Source organism: Scyliorhinus torazame, chromosome 5 (genome assembly GCF_047496885.1).
Source record: "Scyliorhinus torazame isolate Kashiwa2021f chromosome 5, sScyTor2.1, whole genome shotgun sequence".
Classification (NCBI taxonomy): Eukaryota; Metazoa; Chordata; class Chondrichthyes; order Carcharhiniformes; family Scyliorhinidae; genus Scyliorhinus; species Scyliorhinus torazame.
The window spans coordinates 96,177,259-96,201,043 of record NC_092711.1 but is presented as its reverse complement, the minus strand read 5'-3'; positions in this window follow the sequence as shown (position 1 = coordinate 96,201,043).

Here is a 23,785-nt window from a genome sequence, read left to right as displayed (position 1 = left end):
AATGGGGTAAGCCATGGGGTACGGGCCTCTGGCACGGAGTCCGTCCCTGTTGCTCAGAAGGGAAAGGGGGAGAGGGGCAGAGCATTAGTAATTGGGGACTCGATAGTCAGGGGCACAGATAGGAGATTTTGTGGGAGCGTGAGAGACTCACGTTTGGTATGTTGCCTCCTAGGTGCAAGGGTACGTGATGTCTCAGATCGTGTTTTCCGGGTCCTTTGAGGGGAGGGCGAGCAGCCCCAAGTCGTGGTCCACATTGGCACTCACGACATAGGTAGGAAAGGGGACAAGGATGTCAGGCAGGCTTTCAGGGAGCTAGGATGGAAGCTCAGAACTAGAACAAACAGAGTTGTTATCTCTGGGTTGTTGCCTGTGCCACGTGATAGTGAGATGAGGAATAGGGAGAGAGAGCAATTAAACACGTGGCTACAGGGATGGTGCAGGCGGGAGGGATTCAGATTTCTGGATAACTGGGGCTCTTTCTGGGGAAGGTGGGACCTCTACAGGCAGGATGGTCTACATCTGAACCTGAGGGGCACAAATATCCTGGGGGGGGAGATTTGTTAGTGCTCTTTGGGGGGGTTTAAACTAATGCAGCAGGGGCATGGGAACCTGGATTGTAGTTTTAGGGTAAGGGAGAATGAGAGTATAGAGGTCAGGAGCACAGATTTGACGTCGCAGGAGGGGCCAGTGTTCAGGTAGGTGGTTTGAAGTGTGTCTACTTCAATGCCAGGAGTATACGAAATAAGGTAGGGGAACTGGCAGCATGGGTTGGTACCTGGGACTTCGATGTTGTGGCCATTTCGGAGACATGGATAGAGCAGGGACAGGAATGGATGTTGCAGATTCCGGGGTTTAGGTGTTTTAGTAAGCTCAGAGAAGGAGGCAAAAGAGGGGGAGGTGTGGCGCTGCTAGTCAAGAGCAGTATTACGGTGGCGGAGAGGATGCTAGATGGGGACTCATCTTCCGAGGTAGTATGGGCTGAGGTTAGAAACATGAAAGGAGAGGTCACCCTGTTGGGAGTCTTCTATAGGCCTCCAAATAGTTCTAGGGATGTAGAGGAAAGGATGGCGAGGATGATCCTGGATAAGAGCGAAAGTAACAGGGTAGTTATTATGGGAGACTTTAACTTTCCAAATATTGACTGGAAAAGATATAGTTCGGGTACATTGGGTCGTGTTTTGTACAGTGTGTGCAGGAGGGTTTCCTGCCACAATATGTTGACAGGCCAACAAGAGGCGAGACCACGTTGGATTTGGTTTTGGGTAATGAACCAGGCCAGGTGTTGGATTTGGAGGTAGGAGAGCACTTTGGGGACAGTGACCAGAATTCGGTGACGTTTACGTTAATGATGGAAAGGGATAAGTATACACCGCAGGGCAAGAGTTATAGCTGGGGGAAGGGCAATTATGATGCCATTAGACGTGACTTGGGGGGGGGGGGGGATAAGGTGGAGAAGTAGGCAGCAAGTGTTGGGCACACTGGATAAGTGGAGCTTGTTCAAGGATCAGCTACTGCGTGTTCTTTATAAGTATGTACCGGTCAGGCAGGGAGGAAGGCGTCGAGCGAGGGAACCGTGGTTTACCAAAGAAGTGGAATCTCTTGTTAAGAGGAAGAAGGAGGCCTATGTGAAGATGAGGTGTGAAGTTTCAGTTGGGGTGATGGATAGTTACAAGGTAGCGAGGAAGGATCTAAAGAGAGAGCTAAGATGAGCAAGGAGGGGACATGAGAAGTATTTGGCAGGTAGGATCAAGGAAAACCCAAAAGCTTTCTATAGGTATGTCAGGAATAAGCGAATGACTAGGGAAAGAGTAGGACCAGTCAAGGACAGGGATGGGAAGTTGTGTGTGGAGTCTGAAGAGATAGGCGAGATACTTAATGAATATTTTTCGTCAGTATTCACTCAGGAAAAAGATAATGTGTGGAGGAGAATGCTGAGCCCCAGGCTAATAGATTAGATGGCATTGAGGTACGTAGGGAAGAGGTGTTGGCAATTCTGGACAGGCTGAAAATAGATAAGTCCCCGGGACCTGATGGGATTTATCCTAGGATTCTCTGGGAGACCAGGGAAGAGATTGCTGGACCTTTGGCTTTGATTTTTATGTCATCATTGGCTACAGGAATAGTGCCAGAGGACTGGAGGATAGCAAATGTGGTCCCTTTGTTCAAGAAGGGGAGTAGAGACAACCCCGGCAACTATAGACCGGTGAGCCTCACGTCTGTTGTGGGTAAAGTCTTGGAGGGGATTATAAGAGACAAGATTTATAATCATCTAGATAGGAATAATATGATCAGGGATAGTCAGCATGGCTTTGTGAAGGGTAGGTCATGCCTCACAAACCTTATCGAGTTCTTTGAGAAGGTGACTGAACAGGTAAACGACGGTAGAGCAGTTGATGTGGTGTATATGGATTTCAGCAAAGCGTTTGATAAGGTTCCCCACGGTAGGCTATTGCAGAAAATACGGAGGCTGGGGATTGAGGGTGATTTAGAGATGTGGATCAGAAATTGGCTAGCTGAAAGAAGACAGAGGGTGGTGGTTGATGGGAAATGTTCAGAATGGAGTTCAGTTACAAGTGGAGTACCACAAAGATCTGTTCTGGGGCCGTTGCTGTTTGTCATTTTTATCAATGACCTAGAGGAAGGCGCAGAAGGGTGGGTGAGTAAATTTGCAGACGATACTAAAGTCGGTGGTGTTGTCGATAGTGTGGAAGGATGTAGTAGGTTACAGAGGGATATAGATAAGCTGCAGAGCTGGGCTGAGAGGTGGCAAATGGAGTTTAATGTAGAGAAGTCTGAGGTGATTCACTTTGGAAGGAATAACAGGAATGCGGAATATTTGGCTAATTGTAAAATTCTTGAAAGTGTGGATGAGCAGAGGGATCTAGGTGTCCATGTACATAGATCCCTGAAAGTTGCCACCCAGGTTGATAGGGTTGTGAAGAAGGCCTATGGAGTGTTGGCCTTTATTGGTAGAGGGATTGAGTTCCGGAGTCAGGAGGTCATGTTGCAGCTGTACAGAACTCTGGTACGGCCGCATTTGGAGTATTGCGTACAGTTCTGGTCACCGCATTATAGGAAGGACGTGGAGGCTTTGGAGCGGGTGCAGAGGAGATTTACCAGGATGTTGCCTGGTATGGAGAGAAAATCTTCTGACGAAAGGCTGATGGACTTGAGGTTGTTTTCGTTGGAGAGAAGAAGGTTAAGAGGAGACTTAATAGAGGCATACAAAATGATCAGGGGGTTGGATAGGGTGGACAGTGAGAGCCTTCTCCCGCGGATGGAAATGGCTGGCACGAGGGGACATAGCTTTAAACTGAGGGGTAATAGATATAGGACAGAGGTCAGAGGTAGGTTCTTTACGCAAAGAGTAGTGAGGCCGTGGAATGCCCTACCTGCTGCAGTAGTGAACTCGCCAACATTGAGGGCATTTAAAAGTTTATTGGATAAACATATGGATGATAATGGCATAGTGTAGGTTAGATGGCTTTTGTTTCGGTGCAACATCGTGGGCCGAAGGGCCTGTACTGCGCTGTATTGTTCTATGTTCTATTTCGGATCTGTTGCTCAACTACAGCAAATCTCCATTTGCATTACGTTAACTCCACTCTCTGATATTATTGTGTCAGGTTCTGTTTCATTCACGGCTGAAGTCTTATGTGTCTCATTTTATATTACAAACAGTCCTACCTCACAGCATAAAGTACCTGATGCCTTTTCATTGGTTACCGCACAATCCAAATCCTGGGAGTTATCATTTGTTTTTTAAATTTAGAGTACGCAATTCATTTTTTCCAATTAAGGCGCAATTTATTGAGGCCAATCCACCTAGCCTGGACATCTTTGGGTTGTGGGGGCGAACCTACGCAGACACGGGGAGAATGTGCAAACTCCACACCGACAGTGACCCAGAGCCGGGATCGAACCTGAGACCTCGGCATCGTGAGGCAGCAGGGCTAACCCACTGCGCCACCGTGCTGCCCAATGGGAGTTGTCATTGACCGGAACCTGGACGAGCCAGCCGAATAACATGGTTGCCAGGGCAGTCCAACGTTTAGGAAACCTGGAGCGAGTAACTGACTTCCTGATTGCCCAAAGCCTGTCCATCGTCTGCAAAGCAAAATTCAGGAGTGTAATGGAATATTTTCCACTTGTCTAGAGTGCAGCTTCAACAAACCTCAAGAAGCTTTACACCATCCAGGACAAAGCAGTCCGCTTGACTGGTGCCATCCACAGAATGTACTGTAGGAACAAATCAAGGTTCCATAGTCAGCACCTACCATACCCCACGGTAACAAGCATCAACAAGGACAAGAGCAGCAGATACCTTGGAACACCTGGAGGTTCCTCTCCAAGTCATTCACCATCTTGACTTGGAAATATATCGTCAGTCCTTCACTGTGGCTGGGTAAAAATACTGAAATTCTCTCGTTAATAGCAGTATGGGTGTAACTGCATGTCAGGGACTGCAGCGAGTCAAGAAGTCAGCTCACCACCACATTCTGAATGGCAACTAGGAATGGGCCATAATTCCTGACCCAACCAGCGATGCCATATCGCGCAAATGGCTGAAAGAAATAATGGTTGTCTAATAGATAGATAGATTGATAGATGGATAGATGGATAGATGGATAGATGGATAGATAGATAGATAGATGGATAGATAGATAGATAGTTGGTCGGTCGGTAGATAGATAGATAGACAGATAGATAGATAGTAAGATAGATAGATGGATAAAAAGAAAGCAAGCAAGAAAGAAAGGTAGATGGACAGAAAGAAGGAAGGAAAGAAAGAAAGAAAGAAAGAAAGAAAGAAAGAAGTAAAGAAAGAAAAAGATGGGTGGATTTTCATTTTCAAAACTCTAAATATGTTTTATTCGTTCATGCGATGTGTGAGTTGGTGGTTGGGCCGGCAGCAACTGCCCATCCCTGGGGGTATTTAAGAGTCAACCACATTTGCTGTGGATGTGGAGTCATATGAAGGACAGTCTGGTTAAGGGCAACAGGTTTCCTTCCCTAAAGGACATCAGTGAACCAGATGGGTTTTTACTACAATCGACAATGGTTTGATTGTCAGCATCAGATTTTAAATTCCTGAATTTTCTGGATTCAAGTTTCACCACCTGCCAATTTGACTCTGAGTCTCTGAATTACTAGTCCAGCGACAACATAGTTAAAGCAATATTGCTATAGCCAGAACCGTTAAACGCGACAGAAGAACTTCCTCAAAGGACATCAATAAACTAGATGGGTTTTTACTCCCATCAACAATGGTTTCCTGGTCAGCTTTTAATTCCAGATTTTTCTTGATTTAACTGTCACCACCTGCCGCGGTGGGAGCCCGGGTCTCCAGAGCTTGACTCTGTGTCTCTGGGTTATTAGTCCAGCGACACTACCACTGCGCCACTGCCTTGCGTGCGTGAAAAGGGGCACTCACTTCGTTTTTTCAGAATACATTTCGTCGTGTCAATAACTATTAGGGGTTGTGGACGTTCCTTGCAAAAGCAAATACAACTGTCAAATTACTGCTGATCTGTTCTCATCTCTTTGTTTCAGACTACACGTAGATTAATTAAGCTCCCTTTTCTCTCTCAGATTTAATTCACTTACAAAAGCATAATGAATAACTATTTACATAAAACATACAGTGCAGAAGGAGGCTATTCGGCCCATCGAATCTGCACCGACTCACTTAAGCCCTCACTTTCACTCTATCCCCATAACCCAATAACGTCTCCTAACCTTTTTTTCGGACACTAACGGCAATTTAGCATGGCCAATCCACCTAACCTGCACGTCTTTGCACTGTGGGAGGAAACTGGAGCATCCGGAGGGAACCCACGCAGACGCGACATAGACAGTGACCCAGCGGGGAATCGAACCTTGGGCCCTGGCGGTGTGAAACCACAGTTCTAGCCACGTGTGCTACGGTGTTGGTGCGATTGCTCCGGTGATATGTGTGTAATATTTTGCTGAAAGTTTAGAGTGAGTCATGTGACATTCACTTCATCAACAGGGAGAAGACGAGGAATAAAGGAGCCATATTGAATTTCACATCACACAGCACAGTCACAAACGCCATTGTGGTAGATATCACTAATTCATACTGGTGTTTACCTGTGACAATTACTCACTGTTTTCTTTAATGGTGCCAATTATTTTTCACCCTTTTTGCTGAAGGGATTCCGTTTGCTTTTGCTGTGGCCAATGATTGAGAGAGTCAGAGTCTGAAAGTGTGTGTGTAAGTGTGTGTGTGTCTGTATGTCTATGGCGGTCCGTTGGTCTGGAACACATCATTTTTCATTTTTTACAAAATGGTGGTACAAATACTTGCAATTATTTTTCAGAACATGACGACATTGTGTTGAAATTACCTTCCAGATCCTGTGCTACAGTCAATATTTACTGTTCTTGAGTTATCATGACAGTAATATCAAGCTGTTCATTCCCTTTCAAAGGCAAATATATGTTTCAAATTACTTACATATCAGCACACCTCGCTTTCTCTGTTGATCCCGCTTCTCTCTCTCAGACTTAACTCCCATACACAGGTACACAGCAGCCGGGTCTGGCACACACTGTTTAAATCATTTTTTGTTGAAGGCACTTTATGTCTTGAAAGATTAATCACTCTCTCCCTCTCTATCGCTCTCTACCTCTCTCTTTGTCTGTCTGTCTCTCTCTCTCAGTCTCTCACTCACAGAGACATCAACTTACTTCAAACTTTCTACTTTAGTATAACCTCTGTTAGCGAAATTGTTGTTTTGATTCCCCTTCTTCTCCCCCAGTGACAACCCTCTATCCATCTCCCCTTCGGTTAATGTGTTTTTGCACAAGTACTCTAACCTTTTAAAGGGAATGGGAATGGAGGTGAATGTAATGCTGAGAGCGGCAGCAATCTGTGTGGTTGTTCTTGATGCTGACAGAGTGAGTTCACCCTCACAGGCAGGAAGACTGTTCACGGTGATAATGTGAAACTGACGCCTGCTGTTTCATTCTCAGGTAACACAACTTCCTGTTTCTCTGCTGCCGGTTCCAAACCGCACATCTCGCTTCTGAGCAGGAAATAAATCCAAGGACCACAATCTGGTGAGAACATCTGTCAGTGGAGCCTATATCTGCCCACAGAGTGAGGGCAGAGTCACACAGATCACATTGCGGTGACATTTACAAATGAGCCTGGTGTGATCTGTTTAGACCTTCCACTCCAGGGCATAATTGGATGGTCAGTGGATCAGTCACTCGGTTCTCTGAATCCAGGAAATGATATCTTGCTCCCTTTCAATATTTTATCATTCTCCCTCTCTCTGTGTAATTCGTTTTTACTGTTTCTCAGCTTTTCTCTTTCCACCCACCGTCTCTCTTTCTCCTCTTCATGTTTGTTTGCTCACTTTTACTCTGCCTCTCTCCCCCCGTATCTCTCTCGATCTCTCTGTGTTGTCTATTTAACCAAACTGCTAAAACCATGAAGATTTGAACAGAGTAATTAAAGAGAGACTATTACAACTGGCAGGAGGCTCTGTATTATAGGCAATGGGGCCAGTCGGATGGCTCATTTCTAATCATTGTCCCAGTACCTCTTCTGTTCCGGTCATTTGGCAGAACCTGGGCGTGGGTAGATAATTGTCAGGAAACTTTCAGCGGCACGGTGTTTGGCACTGCTGCCTCACGGCGCCAGGGAACAGACGATTCTGACCTCGCGTGACTGTGGGTGTCGAGGTTGCACTTTCTCCCCGTGTCTGCGTGGGTTTCTTCCGGGTGCTCCGGTTTCCACCCACAGTCCAAAGATATGCAGGTTAGGTGGATTGGCCATGCTAAATTGCCCTTAGTGTCCAAAGGTTGGGCAGGGGTACAGGACAAGATCGGTGATTTGACCCAGGTAGGGAGCTCTTTCGAAGGGTCTGCACAAACTCGATGGCCATCCTCTGCACTATAGCGATTCTATGATAAATTCATTACTTTGAACAAAGAAACACTGGATAGAACTTGCTCAGAAAAAGTACAATTATCTTTAACATTTGTGGCACGAATTCTTCATGCGATAGGGTTTTGATGATTTAATTTCCATAACCTGGCGGATGCGGCTTATCTGTGTCTGTGTAAATGGAGAAGTGTTGGTAAGAATGAGAAGAAACAGATGTTTTCGGTTCCCCTGAAAGATCCATCATTATCACCTCAGATATCAGAAGTCTCTCGAGTCCGCCATGATTGTCCTCCCATTGGGTATAAAAGATCCCAGGTGGAGTCAGTCACACGCTCCTCACTCAGAGATGGTTGCAATCCCTTTTTAATGCAAGGAAGACTGGGCCAAGGCCCGAGGCATCATAGCTATCTCACAGTTTCACTGGCGAATAAAACTAAGCTCCCTGCATCCCTGCATAAATATTATCAGCAGACGGCTGTTGATACACTGGAGCCGGTCTCTGTGATTATCATTATACCTGACCCCAGTCTGAACCCGGGCCCGGCAGTCTCTGTTATTGATACACTGGAGCCGGTCTCTGTGATTATTATTATACCTGACCCCAGTCTGACCCCGGGAGCGGCTGTCTCTGTTATTGATACACTGGAGCCGGTCACTGTGATTATCATTATACCTGACCCCAGTCTGACCCCGGGCCCGGCAGTCTCTGTTATTGATACACTGGAGCCGGTCTCTGTGATTATTATTATACCTGACCCCAGTCTGACCCCGGGCCCCCAGTCTCTGTTATTGACACACTGGAGCCGGTCTCTGTGATTATTATTATACCTGACCCCAGTCTGACCCCGGGCCCGGCAGTCTCTGTTATTGATACACTGGAGCCGGTCTCTGTGATTATTATTATACCAGACCCCAGTCTGACCCCGGGGCCGGCAGTCTCTGTTATTGATACACTGGAGCCGGTCTCTGTGATTATTATTATACCTGACCCCAGTCTGACCCCGGGCCCGGCAGTCTCTGTTATTGATACACTGGAGCCGGTCACTGTGATTATTATTATACCAGACCCCAGACTGACCCCGGGCCCGGCAGTCTCTGTTATTGATACTCTGGAGCCGGTCTCTGTGATTATTATTATACCAGAGCCCAGTCTGACCCCGGGCCGCGTCGTTGTGAATCACTTCGCAAATGCAAGGATAGAGATGTTACTTGTTTTTTTTAGAAATGAGCGGGAACGTGAAAACATCAGTGATATCTCAGGAACCCGTCCTCCGCTGGATGGAGAGTCTGGTAAGCGTTGCTCTGTCCTTCACACCTCAGATGGTGGTTCCACTGCTGGGAGGTTGTTGGTCCAGAGGGCTGGGTCGCAGAATAAGGCAGTTCTCATTTAAAATGGATTCGAGGAAGAATTTCTTCTCTCAAGGTTGGTGAATATTTGGAATTCTTTACCCCCGGAAGCTGCAGAGCCTGAGACCTGTCCATTTTCAAGGCTGAGTTCCATGAGAATTTAGTCAGTTGGGGGATTAAAGTTTACGGGGAAAAAGGTAGAAATATGGATTTACTGGGTGTTAGATCAGCGATTAACTTGAATTTATTCAATCATGCAGCGGGCCCGAAGGGCTGAATGGTCTATTGGTCCTGTTTCTTATGGTCTCATGGTCCCCGCACTCCTCCTGAGTCTAAGAAAATAATGGAGACAAGAAATAGGAGGATGTTCATATGAACTATCACGGTGAGAATTGACCTTTCTTGTGCGTTTGAGGCTCTGGACTGGGACTTGCACCCACAGCTTTCTGACTCAGGGGTAAGATACCACCAATGAATCAATACCTTGTTCACAGATCTCATTACATTGATAGAAGGATAACACACTACAGATATCTAAATTTAAGAAATCTAAAATAAACACAAGCTGCTGGAAAGACTCAACAGGTCAGAGAGCGGATGGAAAATCAGTTTTTTTTTCTTCCATTCACATTATTTCCATCCTCACAGGAAGGTGCGGAGAGGGTGATGGATTTTGGAAGTTGACTAGCAAACTGTTTCAGTTGCAGGAACACTCCTTCCATGGTCAACAAATCCTGGAGTGGAATTTCAACCCAGTTCAAACAGCTCAAAAATGAAGTGTTACCAAATATGCTGCAGTTACTTTCAGGTGGATGAACCTGGTACTGATGTTCTGTCAGTGACATGAAACGTGAAGGCTTTCTCTTTCCAGAACTGCAGAGCAGTTCTGGCAATTTCTATTTTTATTGTCATGAGGCCGACTTGATCCAGTTGATATTGCCATGGTGCTCGACTCGGTAATTAAGCTGGAGGGAAATCATTTTTTATGATACCAATAGGCGTTGGCTCTCTCTGTCTCTCTCACACACACATGGTTATTTCATACCCAGCTTTGATGGGCTGCACTTCATCGTCAATCTCGATCCACCGACCTCTTCAGTAATGCACTGCAGGTTGAAATTTCTTAATTTTATCACTCACTGTATTTTCTGCATTCAAAGTAAGTGTCCAATAAGGGTAGACACAAAGACCCTATCTATCTGATTGCCTGCCTTTCAGGTTTTAATCCTCTCATATTATATTATTATTTCTTGGAACCATGTCCCTATCAGTTCTGAGTAAGAATCTGTTTCCTGGATTGTTATTCTGACCTGTTCCAATGATTATTCAACAAAGTATTTTTACGATTATGACCATACAAATACATACTTATTCCAAGTTCGATCAAGTGCTGTCTGACTTATGCCAACGTTGTCCATATCTCGGTTTATATTACTCTCATAACAATTCATGTGAGCACTAATTTAGCATATATCTCTGTCTATATTGGACCAGATCCTGTCTCTATTATTACTCTATGTTTTAAATTAATAAATGGGATGAGGGAGTGGCAGGATAGGTCAACATTGTTTCCCAGCTCTAGTTTCCCTTTGGAAAGTGGTGGTGAGCTGCCTTCTTAAATCGCTGCAGCTCCTAAGATATAGGTACACCCAGAGAACTGTTAGGGAGGGCATTCCAGCATATTGACTGAGAGAAAGTGAAGAAACGGTGATATATTTCCAGGTCACAAAGGTAGTGACTTGAAGGCCTCCAAATGGTGGTGATCTCAGGTATCTGCTGCTTTTGTCCTGCTGGATGGTACTGTTAGTGTGTTTGGAAGGCGCTGCCTAAGGAACCTTGTTGAGTTCTGGTGCATCTTTTAGGTGGTACACACGGCTGCCACTGTTCATTTGTGGTAGAGGGATTTAACGTTTCTGGAAGGGTTAGCAATCAAGCGGGCTGCTTTGTCCTGGATGATGACTTGGCTTTTGACTGTTGTTGGTGCTACATTCATTCAGATAAGGAGAGCATTCCATTACACTCCCAACTTGTGCCCTGTAGATGGTGGGCAGTCTTTGGGAAGTCAGGAAGTATGTTACCTGAGACAGAATTCCTAGTCTTTCACCTGTTCTGGTAGCCAAATAAGTTTTATAGCTAGTCCAGTTCAGTTTCAGGTCAATGGTAGCCCCCAGGATTTTGATAACGGGGGATTCGGTTAGGTTTGTGGTCTCATTCTTCGAATACTCTAATTTCCAGGCGTGCGAAGACCTCACTAGTGTATTGGAGTCGATTTTAGATTGTGTCATCAGTGTCTGCCCTCACCGAGAGGAGACTCCCGAGGTGTGAGAAATGATCCACATTGTCCAAGGGTTCACCGTGGATCTGAATGGTTGGGGGGGGGGCGGGGGGGGGGCGGGGGTTCTGTTTTGTGTGGGAGGAGCGGGTTGGAAAAGAACCTTGGTTTTCCGGATGTTTAGTCTGAGGTCCATCAGTCCATTCTTTCATTTACGTCGGTCAACAATCATTTGTACCTGGGCTTCTGAACGTGCGAACACACAGGCGTCGTCTGCGTACTGCAGCTCGATGACTGAGGTTGGGATGGTCTTGCTTCTGACCTGGAGGCGGCGGAGGTTGAACAATTTTCCGCTTGTCTGTAGGTTTGCTCTACTCCAGCGGGGAGCTTCAGCGTGCCAGGGTGAGTGTTGCTGCACGGAAGATGGAGAAGTGTGTTGGTGCGATGACGCAGCCCTGTTTGACCCCAGTTTTCACACGTACTGTGCCTGAGTTCGTTCCCTTGGCGAGGACCACAGCTTGCATGTCATAATGGATCTATGCTTCATGTAATATCAGCAATCACGGTGTTACCGCCATCAACAGGCCAAACCTTGCTATTGCAGTTGCTGATTTAAAAAATATATTTTATGGCATGTGGGCCTCACTGGCAAGGCCAGCATTCGTTTGACCACGTTTGACCCCATGAACTGATAAGTTACTGGGCCATTCTGTCTGCTGTAATAGGATTTGAACACTTGATCTTAGAGAATTAGCCTGGGCTTCTCAATTATAACCCAGTGGCATTACAGCTAACCCACTGCCCTCTCTTTAAACATAGTCAGAGCACCTTTTCAGTACAGAAATAGACCGTTCGGACCGACATGTAAGTGTTGTCCGATTGAAGGAGAATGCACACTATCACTCTTTTCTCCGCTGCCTAGCATTGTGTTTTTTTCCTCTTGAGATAATAATCCATCAATTGACCCTGCCACCACCATACTCTCAAACAGCCAAGTCCACATCCTAACCACTCACTGGGTGAAATCCTTCTCTTTATGTCTCCATCATTCTTTTTCGAATTACCTTCCATCTGCGCCCTCTGGTACTCGATCCTCCTATCAATGGGATTAGTTGATTCAAATCTGCTCTGTCTGGGACCTTCGTGATTTTCAATACCTCTGCCAGGTCACTTCTCAACCTGCTTGTCAAGGGGAATAGTCGTAACTTCTCCAATCTATCTTCGTAACTGAAGTTGCTCATTTCTGGAACCATTCTTGTGAACATTTTTTTCATTCACTCTCATCAATTCAGACCCTCGTCAAGTGTGGTGCCCACAATGCTTCAGTTCATTCCAACCAGAATTTACTACACGTTTAACATAACGTCCTTTTCTCTGTATTCTATATTCCCATCGATAATGCTCCTTATTAATTGCTTTATTGACCGTTTTCTCAACCTGTCCCACCACCATCAATAATTTATGCACATATACACACACTGCTCCCTCTGCTCCTGTACAGCCTTTTGAATGATTCCCTTTATTTTCTTTTGTCTTTTTGCATTCTGCCTACCATATGAATTACTTCACACTTCTCTGCAATAAAATTAATCTAGCAATTTCCAGCCCATTCCACCAACTTCCCTTCCTGGTTTTGATGTATATTATCCGACTGTTATGGGCCAGGGTTTAGAGAACACCAAAGTGTATCATGGAGTTCACCTGACCCACAACTTTTAATAGATTGTGGTTATGGGGAGCACAAGGGCCTACTTTATAGGTGTGATGCAACAGAGATCTAAAGGACTTTTAAAACAAAACCACGTTGATTTATGAATCCAGTTAGCACTTTATAAACCCACAGTAAACATCTTAACAACTATTAACATCAATAATCCCCACAGATACAATATTCTATAAGTAACCCTTCATAACTTTCCTCACAACATCCATATGTTAAACCCTTTGCAAAGAAAGACCGCAGGTGTAAATTCTATACAGAAACAGTTATTACTTTGAAATCCTCAAATGAGCTGAAGACAGTCTGTAGCTTGTAGAGAGAGATCATTATTCAGCTACTTGCTTTGCCTGCAGCTTTCCAGCTCTGAAAACGAAACTAAAACGCACTGTAGCTGCCTGCTCGAAAGTAAAGCAGACAGACAGCCCAGCAGCAATCACACTCTGACATCACTGCAGCTATTTGATAAACACATCCACTTCTTAAAGATACTCTCACATGACACCCACTGATGGTTCGCAACACCTCCAAGTTTCATACCATCCGCAGAATTTGAAAATCGTCCTTCTCAACCAAGGTCCAGATCATTCATGTGTCATAGATAAGGCCGTACTGCTGACCCCTGGAAACTTCACTACAAATCTCCTTTCACCCCAGACAACAGCTGATCCACACTGCTAGTTGTTTTCTGGCAATTTCCTATCGATCTTGGCACTACCCATTTTACCCCAAGAGCTCAATTCTTGCTCATAAGTTTGCGCTGCAGCACGTTGTCAAATGGCTTTTGAAACTTCAACAACAGCAATACTCAGATCAACCATCTCTGCTGCTCATCATAAAACTCAAACAGCTTAATTAACCACGATTTGCCCTCAGTAAGTCTTTGCTGGCTTCAATTATCAAGAAACCATTTCCACTGATGTACCAGTTCATCACCATCGCTGGAGGTCCCAAAATTTAGTTTGTAACAAATTGCAGATGAATGTGGGTTAAATGCAGCTAAAAAGTAAAGTGCCTCAGTTCCTGTTATTATATTTTTCTGCTTACCTTAGTTGGAGGGAGGAAAGTGGAACCATGAGAACCACATGTTGAAATGTGATGATTTATGTAAGTGAATGGGCCTAAATATGATTATTTCCAATTCATTATTTCCCTTGATTGAAAAGGAATGACCCATTTGCTGCTCTCCAGCGTGTTTCACACTAATTTCGACTCCACATCAGAGGCTGAATGCCCTTGACTGCTGAAGTGTTCCCCGACTGGAAGGGAACACTCCTGCCTGGTGATTGTCGCACGATGTCCGTTCATTCGTTGTCGCAGTGTCTGTATGGTCTCACCAATGTACCGCGCTTCAGGACATCCTTTCCTCAGCGTATGAGGTAGACAACGTTGGCCAAGGCGGCCTTCAGGACGCGCAACAACGCAGAATCGCTGAGCAGAAGCTTATAGCCAAGTTCCGCACACATGAGTGCGGCCTCAACCGGGACCTGGGATTCATATTGCATTATAGTCACCCCCCACCATCTGACCTGGGCTTGCGAAATCCTACCAACTGTCCTGGCTTGAGACAATTCACACCTCTTTAACCTGGGGTCATCCCTATCTCTGGATCTATAAACACTTAATTAACTACAAATGCTCGCATTCCAAGCATTGTCTTGCATCTTTGAATTTGTCTATATATATGTTTCTCGAACATGCCTCTTCATTCACCTGAAGAAGGAGCAGTGCTCCGAAAGCTAGTGTTTGAAACAAACCTGTTGGACTTTAACCTGGTGTTGTAAGACTTCTAATTGTGACTGAGGTAAGGTGATCCACACTGGTACAGATTTCAAAAAACAAAAACGGATTTAACGCTGGGGACATAAAGAGACAACATTTAGAATGTTCGGTTAACCAGGACAAGAGGGACTAGTTAGGAACTTGTGGATTAAAATGGGAAGGATGAGTGGCCAGCATGGTGGCGCAGTGGTTAGCACTGCTGCCTCACGACGCCGAGGTCCCAGGTTCGATCCCGGCTTTGGGCCACTGTCTGTGTGGAGTTTGCACATTCTCCCCGTGTTTGCGTGGATTTCGCCTCCACAACCAAAGATGTGCAGGTTTGATGAATTGGTCACGCTAAATTGTCCCGTAATTTGAAAAAGTGAATTGGGTATTCTAAATGTGTTTAAAATAAAAGTGGAAGGATGAAGATAGGGAGAAACGAGCAGAGCAGGTTAGGAGAACCAGCCTGAACAGAGGAAAAGAGGTAACAGAGAAAGCAAACAGCAGATCAAAATAAAATAACCTCAGGAAATAGGAAAATTTAAAAGAATGAACGAAATGAAATACAAACGGTTTGTCTGAACAGGTCAATAAGATACGCACTTGTCCTTGGCTCATTGTCTGCTTGTATTTGAAGAGTGTCACTCTGTTTATATTACAAGAGGTGCCAGCTGAGTGATTACTGCACTAGGCTTTTTCCATGTTTATATTTCACGAGATCCTGGAAATTTAACCCAAGTAAGCAAATGCAAAATAAATGCCGAGACAAAAAGAACTGGAAGTATGCATATAGAAGAGGATGCAACGTCAAGAAATAATCTCAAACTGTTCCTGCTCGCTGCATTATTTAACAAGGGCTTAGATTACAAAAACAAGGAAATGCTGCTAGACTTCACAGATTCCTCACTAAGCATCAAAAAATTATCTGCACCAGATTTTAAGAAAGATATAAAGAGTGGGTAGAGTGGAACCAGTAGGTATGTTGCATTTGGACTTCGAGAATGCATTCAACATAGTACCTCACAAAATGTTAAGTTTAAAGAAAAGAGCCCAAGGTGTTGGAGGTAGTATCATAGAATTTACAGTGCAGAAGGAGGCCATTCGGCCCATCGAGTCTGCACCGGCTCTTGGAAAGAGCACCCTACCCAAGGTCAACACCTCCACCCTATCCCCATAACCCAGTAACCCCACCCAACACTAAGGGCAATTTTGAACACTAAGGGCAATTTATCATGGCCAATCCACCTAACCTGCACATCTTTGGACTGTGGGTGGAAACCGGAGCACCCAGAGGAAACCCACGCACAATGGCTAATGGGTGGGAAACAGCGAGTGGAGATAAGGTATTCCTTTTTCAGGTTGGCGACCTGAAACCAGTGGGTTTCCAGCGGGATCAGTGCTGGGACTGCATATATACTAATGACTTGGAGGGAGGAAGCTAATTTACCATAGTGAAAATTGCAGATGACACAAAATCAGGTGGACAGGCAAGTTGCGAGAAGGATACAAAGAGTTTGCAAAGAGATATTGATAGGTTAAGTAAGTAGGCAAAAAGATGGCAAATGGAGTATAATGTTGGAAAATATAAAGTTGTTCATTTTTGAACGGAGAACAAAAGAACAGAGTAGTATTTAAATGGAGAAAAACTGCAGACATTTGCAACACAAATGGACTTGGCTTAGTTGTGCATGAAACAAAGAAAGCTAGCATACAAGCGCAGCAAGTAATCAGGAAGACGAACGGAACGTTGGCCATTTTGTAAAGTGGGTTGGAGTATAAGAGTAGAGGAGTCTTGCTGAAACTGTGCTGGTGAGACCACATCTGGACTACTCTGAGGAGGTGTGGTGTCATTATTTAGAAAAGATATGATTTCATTGGAGGCGGTTCAAAGAAGGTTCAGTAATATGATCCCGGTATGGAGGGTGCAATAACCCGCACGAGGCCTACAGGGTGGGAATGATTATCTTCCCCCTGGCCGTTGCAGAGTACGAGATCCTCATGCGGGACCTCGATTAATCTCTGTATAAAAGGATGGCCAGTAAAGCACCGACTAGAAATGATCCCGGTAGGTTCTACCGTACTGGATATGTATTGTGATGTAAATAAACATGTTGTTTCTTTATTTACTCGGTGTGGACGCCCCCCTCCCTCCCCTTGTCCCTGTTAAAGAGGGAGTGTCTTCTGAGCAAAGGTTAAACATGCTGCACTCTATTCATTGGAATTTAGAAGAATGAGTGATGATCTAATTGAAACATATAGGATTCTTAAGGTGGTTGAAAGGAGAAATGCTGAGAAAATGTTTTCCCTCATGGGAGGCTCTGGGAGCAGACGGTATAGTTTCAGATTGAAGACTGAGATGAGGAGCACTTTCTTTTTTCAGAAGATTGTGATTCTTTGAAACTTCTTGCCACAGAGAGCTGTGGGCGCAGCGTCCTTCTGTAGATTTAAAGCTGAGATAGACAGATTCTGATTCAGTAAGGGAATCAAGAGTGACGTGGAAAAGGCAGGAAAGTGGACGGACAGAGTGTTGGCTCCACCATGATCCGATTGAATGGCAGAGCTGGCTTGAGGTTCCGAACGCCTTACTCCTGTTCTTATTTCTTGTGTGTGTATGGTCTTGTGGTCTTTCAGATGGACTAGAAGATATTTAATAGATTGTATTAAAGACAAGTGACTTAATGTCTGTGGAGGTACCAATTTATTTAAAATACATCTTCTTGCAGATTTGAGGTTTAAGGTGTCATCTGACAGTAATATTGAAACACATGGAATAATTTGTAATGACAGAAAGGGGGTAACCAAATCAGACATATCTAATGTAATTTGCAAGAGCACCAAAAGCGGCACTAGAAAAGGCATTGCTCAGCAGCGAGCTGATATGACCTGGATGCTCTGTCTGAAAAGCTGGTGGAAGCAGAGGCCATGGGAAGTTTCAAAAGCAAATTGGATAAGTAAATGATGTGCAAGCAATTGCATGTTTCATAAAGAATAGCAGTGGAGTTGGATTGAATTGATGGCTCTTTAAAACAGCTGGCGCAACCATGGTGAACCGAGAGGCCTCCTTATGTGCTGTATTATTTTATAATTCTATGACTAGAAGACCGACTCTTTAGATTATCTCAGGCTCTTTCTCAGTTATTATTGCTCTAGTTCTCTGTAGTTAATCTTACTGTAGTACCTGCCTCAGTCGTTATGTAACAATAATATGACCCCACTGTTTATGAGAATTGTTTGCCGCACCTGTATAATTCCGTGAAACAGAATTCTATTTATTTACACGATATTACGTGTGTGCTTATATTGCAATAGCTTCAGTCTGAGATATGACTGCAACAGAGCATGTATCTGTATATGTTGCACTGGACCATGTCTCTGGTGCTATTATATTAGACCTCTTGTCTCTGTTTATATTGTACTGGACCAGGTCTCTATTTCTATTATACAGGACCATGTCTCTTTTTATATTACACAGGATCGTGTCTTTTTTCATATTACACTAGATCCTATTTTTTTTATATTGTAGGAGAGTATTTATTTCGCTTTTTCTATTTCAATATGTCGGTCTGTATATTAGACTAGACCACCCTTTCCCCGCTGCGCACACACACGCTACGTTTACCAGTGTTTGCAAAGGAATTTGTTGTCCAATGTGCAGATTCCCTTCAAACGGAACATTTCAAGTCACAATTCAATGCTTCACAAAACCTAGCAGATTGTCAAATACGTTCTTCGAAATGTGAAGGATAAACATCATGGTAGAAGAGTCTTCGTTAGCTTGGCTATTACGAAGAATAAACAATGAGTGATATTTCAAAAACAGCAGTGAGATGAAAGACGAAAAATGATTGTAATGGTGTTAATTGAGTGACTCATATTGAAGGGCGGGGGGGGGGGGGGGTCACTTCTTGGTCTCTGATAGAATTAGCGGGGACCATGTGCACTCTATCTGTAAGGGCAGATGTGAATTTGTTATGGAGTCCTATCTGGAAGGTCAGTCTCTCCGATACTGCAGCACTCCATCAGCACTAGAAATTCTGGACTCTCGGAGCTGGAATACGGGCATTCAGACCCAAGGAGTGCGGGGAAGGGGAGGCCTTTGGAGCCCTGGAATGTCTGATATCTGATTCAGATGAGAGATAAAGTGTCACAAAAAGAACGAATATAATATGGAATTAACAGCTCGAGATGGTGAGCCTTAAATGAAGAGATACAAAAGTTGTATTGCTCTTTCACCGGGTAATGCAAGCAGCGAGGGTGGCGAAGGGAAACCTCAGCGCGCTCTTCAGCTGATCTCGGAACTTGGTCTGGGTCACCGCATAGATAAAAACATTGGTGCAGGAGCTGAGCAGCTGGAGCATGTTGGTTGTCTCTTGAAGGATGAACTGCGGGTCGTTAAAATCTAGCCCGGTGAAATAGGCCTCATCCGTAATCTGCACGTAAAGGAAATGTCCGACATAGGTGACCCAGAGAAGGAGGAAGCTGAGAGAGATGGCGAAGAGCAGGACGATTGACCTCTTGCGGTTGATCATCTCCGGGTCTCCGTAAGTTTCGGTGCTCCTGAGCCTCCTGCGGGCTCTGCTGGCCACTACAATGTGCCGAACAGTCAGCGCATTGAGCAGCAGAATGAGGAGGAATGGGAGAAATGGCGTTAAGATACGGTCAAGCCAGTCATAGGCCTGCCAGGCGGGCAAGGTGTAATAAATGGACTTGATGTCGCAGAACCAGCGCACTCCGTCCAGGATGTACAATGGCTGGTAGCTGAAGTAGAAAGGAATGTTCTTGACACAGCTCAGGGCACAGACAATTCCTATGACCAACAAAGCAGTTTTTTCAGAACAGTATCTGGTTTTCAGGCTCTGACAGCAAATGGCCACAAAACGGTCGATGGTGAAAGCGACGGTCAGCCAGACTGAACCATCCCGGGTGGCATAGACCAGCACGGTGCTGACAGCGCATCCGGTGGTGGTGGACAGGGCACTTTCCCGGAAGTAGATTCCGCCAATCCGGTTGAGGATGACGGCGGTGATGATGACGAGGAAATCGCTCACCGCTATCGCCACCAGGTAGTAGGTGATGCACCGGGATAGTCCGCACTGTCCTCTGGATAAGATCATGATCGCCACCAAGTTGGCTGTGAGACATAAAGAGAGAGAGAGAGAAATTGAAAAGAGGACTCCAAACACCAGCCTCATCTGTTCAATTCTGAAACCTCCTCACCCGCTTGAGATCGATTCAGATTCCAACTATTCCAAACCCCTGGCCATTTCTTTGATGTTCAATTCTGGAGAAGATATTTGCTTTAATTTAATACTTGTGAGACAGAAAACGTTGTCTTCTGTCGCCAACAATAGCGTCGTTCTCTCGCATCCTCTGAGGCTTCAGACCTTTATAACGTTGGCCTCCTGTTTCATCTTCAGTCGAGCCCTCCTCCCCATGTCAATTATGCAGCACCCACACTGCTTACTTCCAGCATTGACCAAAACATCGCGCAGCAGAAACCTGCCTTACGTTAGCTGCGGGTGAAACTTGGATTGGATTGGATTGGATTTGTTTATTGTCACGTGTACCGAGGTACAGTGAAAATTATTTTTCTGCGAGCAGCTCAACAGATCATTAAGTACATGAGAAGAAAAGGGAATTAAAATAAAATACACAATAGGGCAACACAACATATACAATGTAACTACATAAGCACTGGCATCGGATGAAGCATACAGGGTGTAGTGTTAATGAGGTCAGTCCATAAGAGGGTCATTTAAGAGTCTGGTGACAGTGGGGAAGAAGCTGTTTTTGAGTCTGTTCGTGCGTGTTCTCAGACTTCTGTATCTCCTGCCCGATGGAAGAAGTTGGAAGAGTGAGTAAGCCGGGTGGGAGGGGTCTTTGATCATACTGTCCGCTTTCCCCAGGCAGCGGGAGGTGTAGATGGAGTCAATGGATGGGAGGCAGGTTTGTGTGATGGACTGGGCGGTGTTCACGACTCTCTGAAGTTTCTTGTGGTCCTGGACCGAGCAGTTGCCATACCAGACTGTGATGCAGCCAGATAGGATGCTTTCTATGGTGCATCTGTAAAAGTTGGTAAGAGTCAATGTGGACATGCCGAATTTCCTTAGTTTCCTGAGGAAGTATAGGCGCTGTTGTGCTTTCTTGGTGGTAGCGTCGACGTGCGTGGACCAGGACAGATTTTTGGAGATGTGCACCCCTAGGAATTTGCAACTGCGAATCACCTCCACCTCCCCGATGACATTGTGAAAACTTGATTCTGACAAGAGGAATATTGTCCTGGCGTTCCCCCAGTTTGAACTTTTACTGAGTTTAAGCTCATCTGAGACACTTAGTGACAATGTCCCGACTCACAAGAAGTCGCTGCCATCGATCACTGCTATATTTTGTCACCTACAATAACTGAAGGCTTAGAAACGTCTTGAATTTAATATTCTCAGTCTTGTTTTCATATCCCTCCACAGCCTTGCCACTCTTTAGATTTATTGTCACGCACACCGAGGTAGAATGAAAAGTATTGTTCTGTGTAGAGCCCGGGCAGATCATTGATGAAATCATATGACATACGATAAATGCACAATGTAAATACATAGACCACGGGCGGAGCATACGCAGAATAGTGCGACAACTGTAGATAAGATGTGTAGAGAGATCAGTTCAGTCAATAAGAGAGTCATTCAGGAATCTGGTAACAGCGGGGAACAAGCTGTTTTTGAACATGTTAGTGCGTGTTCTCAGACTTTTGTATCTTCTGCCCGATGGAAGAGGTTGGAAGAGACAATAACCCGGGTGAAAGGTCTTTGATTATGCTGCCCGCTTTCCCATGGCAGCAGGGGGTGTAGGCAGAGTCAATGGATGGGAGGCGTCTCTGTGCTTTGTTGCGGTCTTGGGCCGAGCAGTTGCCACATCAGGCGGTGATGCAGTCAGATAGGATACTCTCTATGGTGCATCTGTAAACGTTGGTAAGGGTGAATGCAGCCATGCCGAAGTTTTTACTTTCCTGAGAATATAGGCGCTGTTGTGCGTTCTTAGTCGCAGTGCCTATGTGGATGGACGAGGATTGTTGGTGATGTATCCCCGTAACCTCCTGCAACCCTGTTAGGCACAGCCATTTACCACCTTGCATAATCAGGAAATTAAATGCTCCTTAAGTGGCCATTGTGCCGTTAGCTGCCGAAGCCTTATTGTCTGTGATTCCGATTCCCTACCTCGAGAACTCTGCCTCTTTCCTTCATTATCACTCAGCTTAAACCTACTTATTTGATGCAGCGGTTGGTCATCTGTCCGAATTTCTCATTAGGCTGCTGATAGCAAAGTTTGTTTGATTAATCTGTTGTGAAGCTCCCTTACCGCACGGACTTTGGTGGTACAGGAAACATAGTTGAACTCTAACTTGTCAAGTAGAACCAAGAGATAGGGAATATATGATGACCTTGGTAGAGAATCATTAATTTCCCGTGAATACATGAAAATATTATTACGATGTGTACAACAATAAATGAAATGTACGACATCCTACCAGAGGTGGTGCTGCACACCCCTGTGATCAATTAATACATTTTATATCACAATTCATCGAATGTAATTATTGCACTGTAATAAATGTATGTGGCACGTTATAGTGAAATTAATATGCTGCATTGAATTTTAGTGCACTGTCTTTCGCCATTGTCCAATGCAACAATAAAAGCCGAGATTGCATTTTATTACATTGGAGTCTTGTATTGTGACACAATGCAAGTGGAAATAATAAACATTAATTCACCCTAAAGCAATGCAATAGCGTACCTTCCATCACTATACAAGAACCCAGTTAAAGTTCCTCAAACAGCACTGAAACAACACAATGCGGTGACACAGTGGTTAGCAACGCTGCCTCACAGCGCCAGGTAGCTGGGTTTGATTCCGAACTTGGGTGACTGTGAGGGGTGTGCACGTTCGCCTCGTGACTGCTTGGCTTTCCTCTGGGTGCTCTGGTTTCTTGCCACAGTCCAAAGATGCGCAGGTTAGGAATATTGGCCATACTAAATTGTCCCTTAGTATCCAAAGGTGAAATTACGTGATTGGATGGGGGAGAGAGCCTAGGTTTGGGTGCTCTTACGGAGCGTCGGTGCAAACTCGATGGGCCGAATGACCTTCTGCACTGAAGGGATTTTATGGACTGCATATTTATGAAATAAATCAGCCTAATCCCGTAATGGAACCGGCAAGTGTTGCGATGATTTACAAAGTAAAACCTACGAATTTATTTGGAATAGATAGCTTACCCGGGACACCAATAACGGCGAGGACAGGATAATAAACGGCGTAAAACGGTCCACTCGCTGGCCCGTGCATCGTTTTTCTGAAATGAAGGGAATCTTCTAAGCTATACACCTGAGCACTGGAACACATTAAAAGCGTCCCTCATTTATACAGGGTGAAAGTCTCCAGAGCGTCAATTAAGTTACAACATGTGCCTTAGTTACAGTTCGATAAACAAATAGATTAATTTACGGATCCATGCCTCCCAGTTGCAACATTGGCAAGGTGGATGGTTCCTTTTCTTTGTGGGCGAACTGCTGGTTTCCAATTCTGCGCTCCAACATGAAACACTCCCGCCAAACCATGCCTTTGCATCTCCATTAATTGGAGTCCTTGATGGTAGATTATGTTCTGAGGTCCTATTTCTAACATTAGGTCAGCGCTTGCCATTTCCACCGTGTTTCCAAATATTTCAGACTTTGAAGTGTCACGTTACATCATGTATTTTGTTCATTGAGAA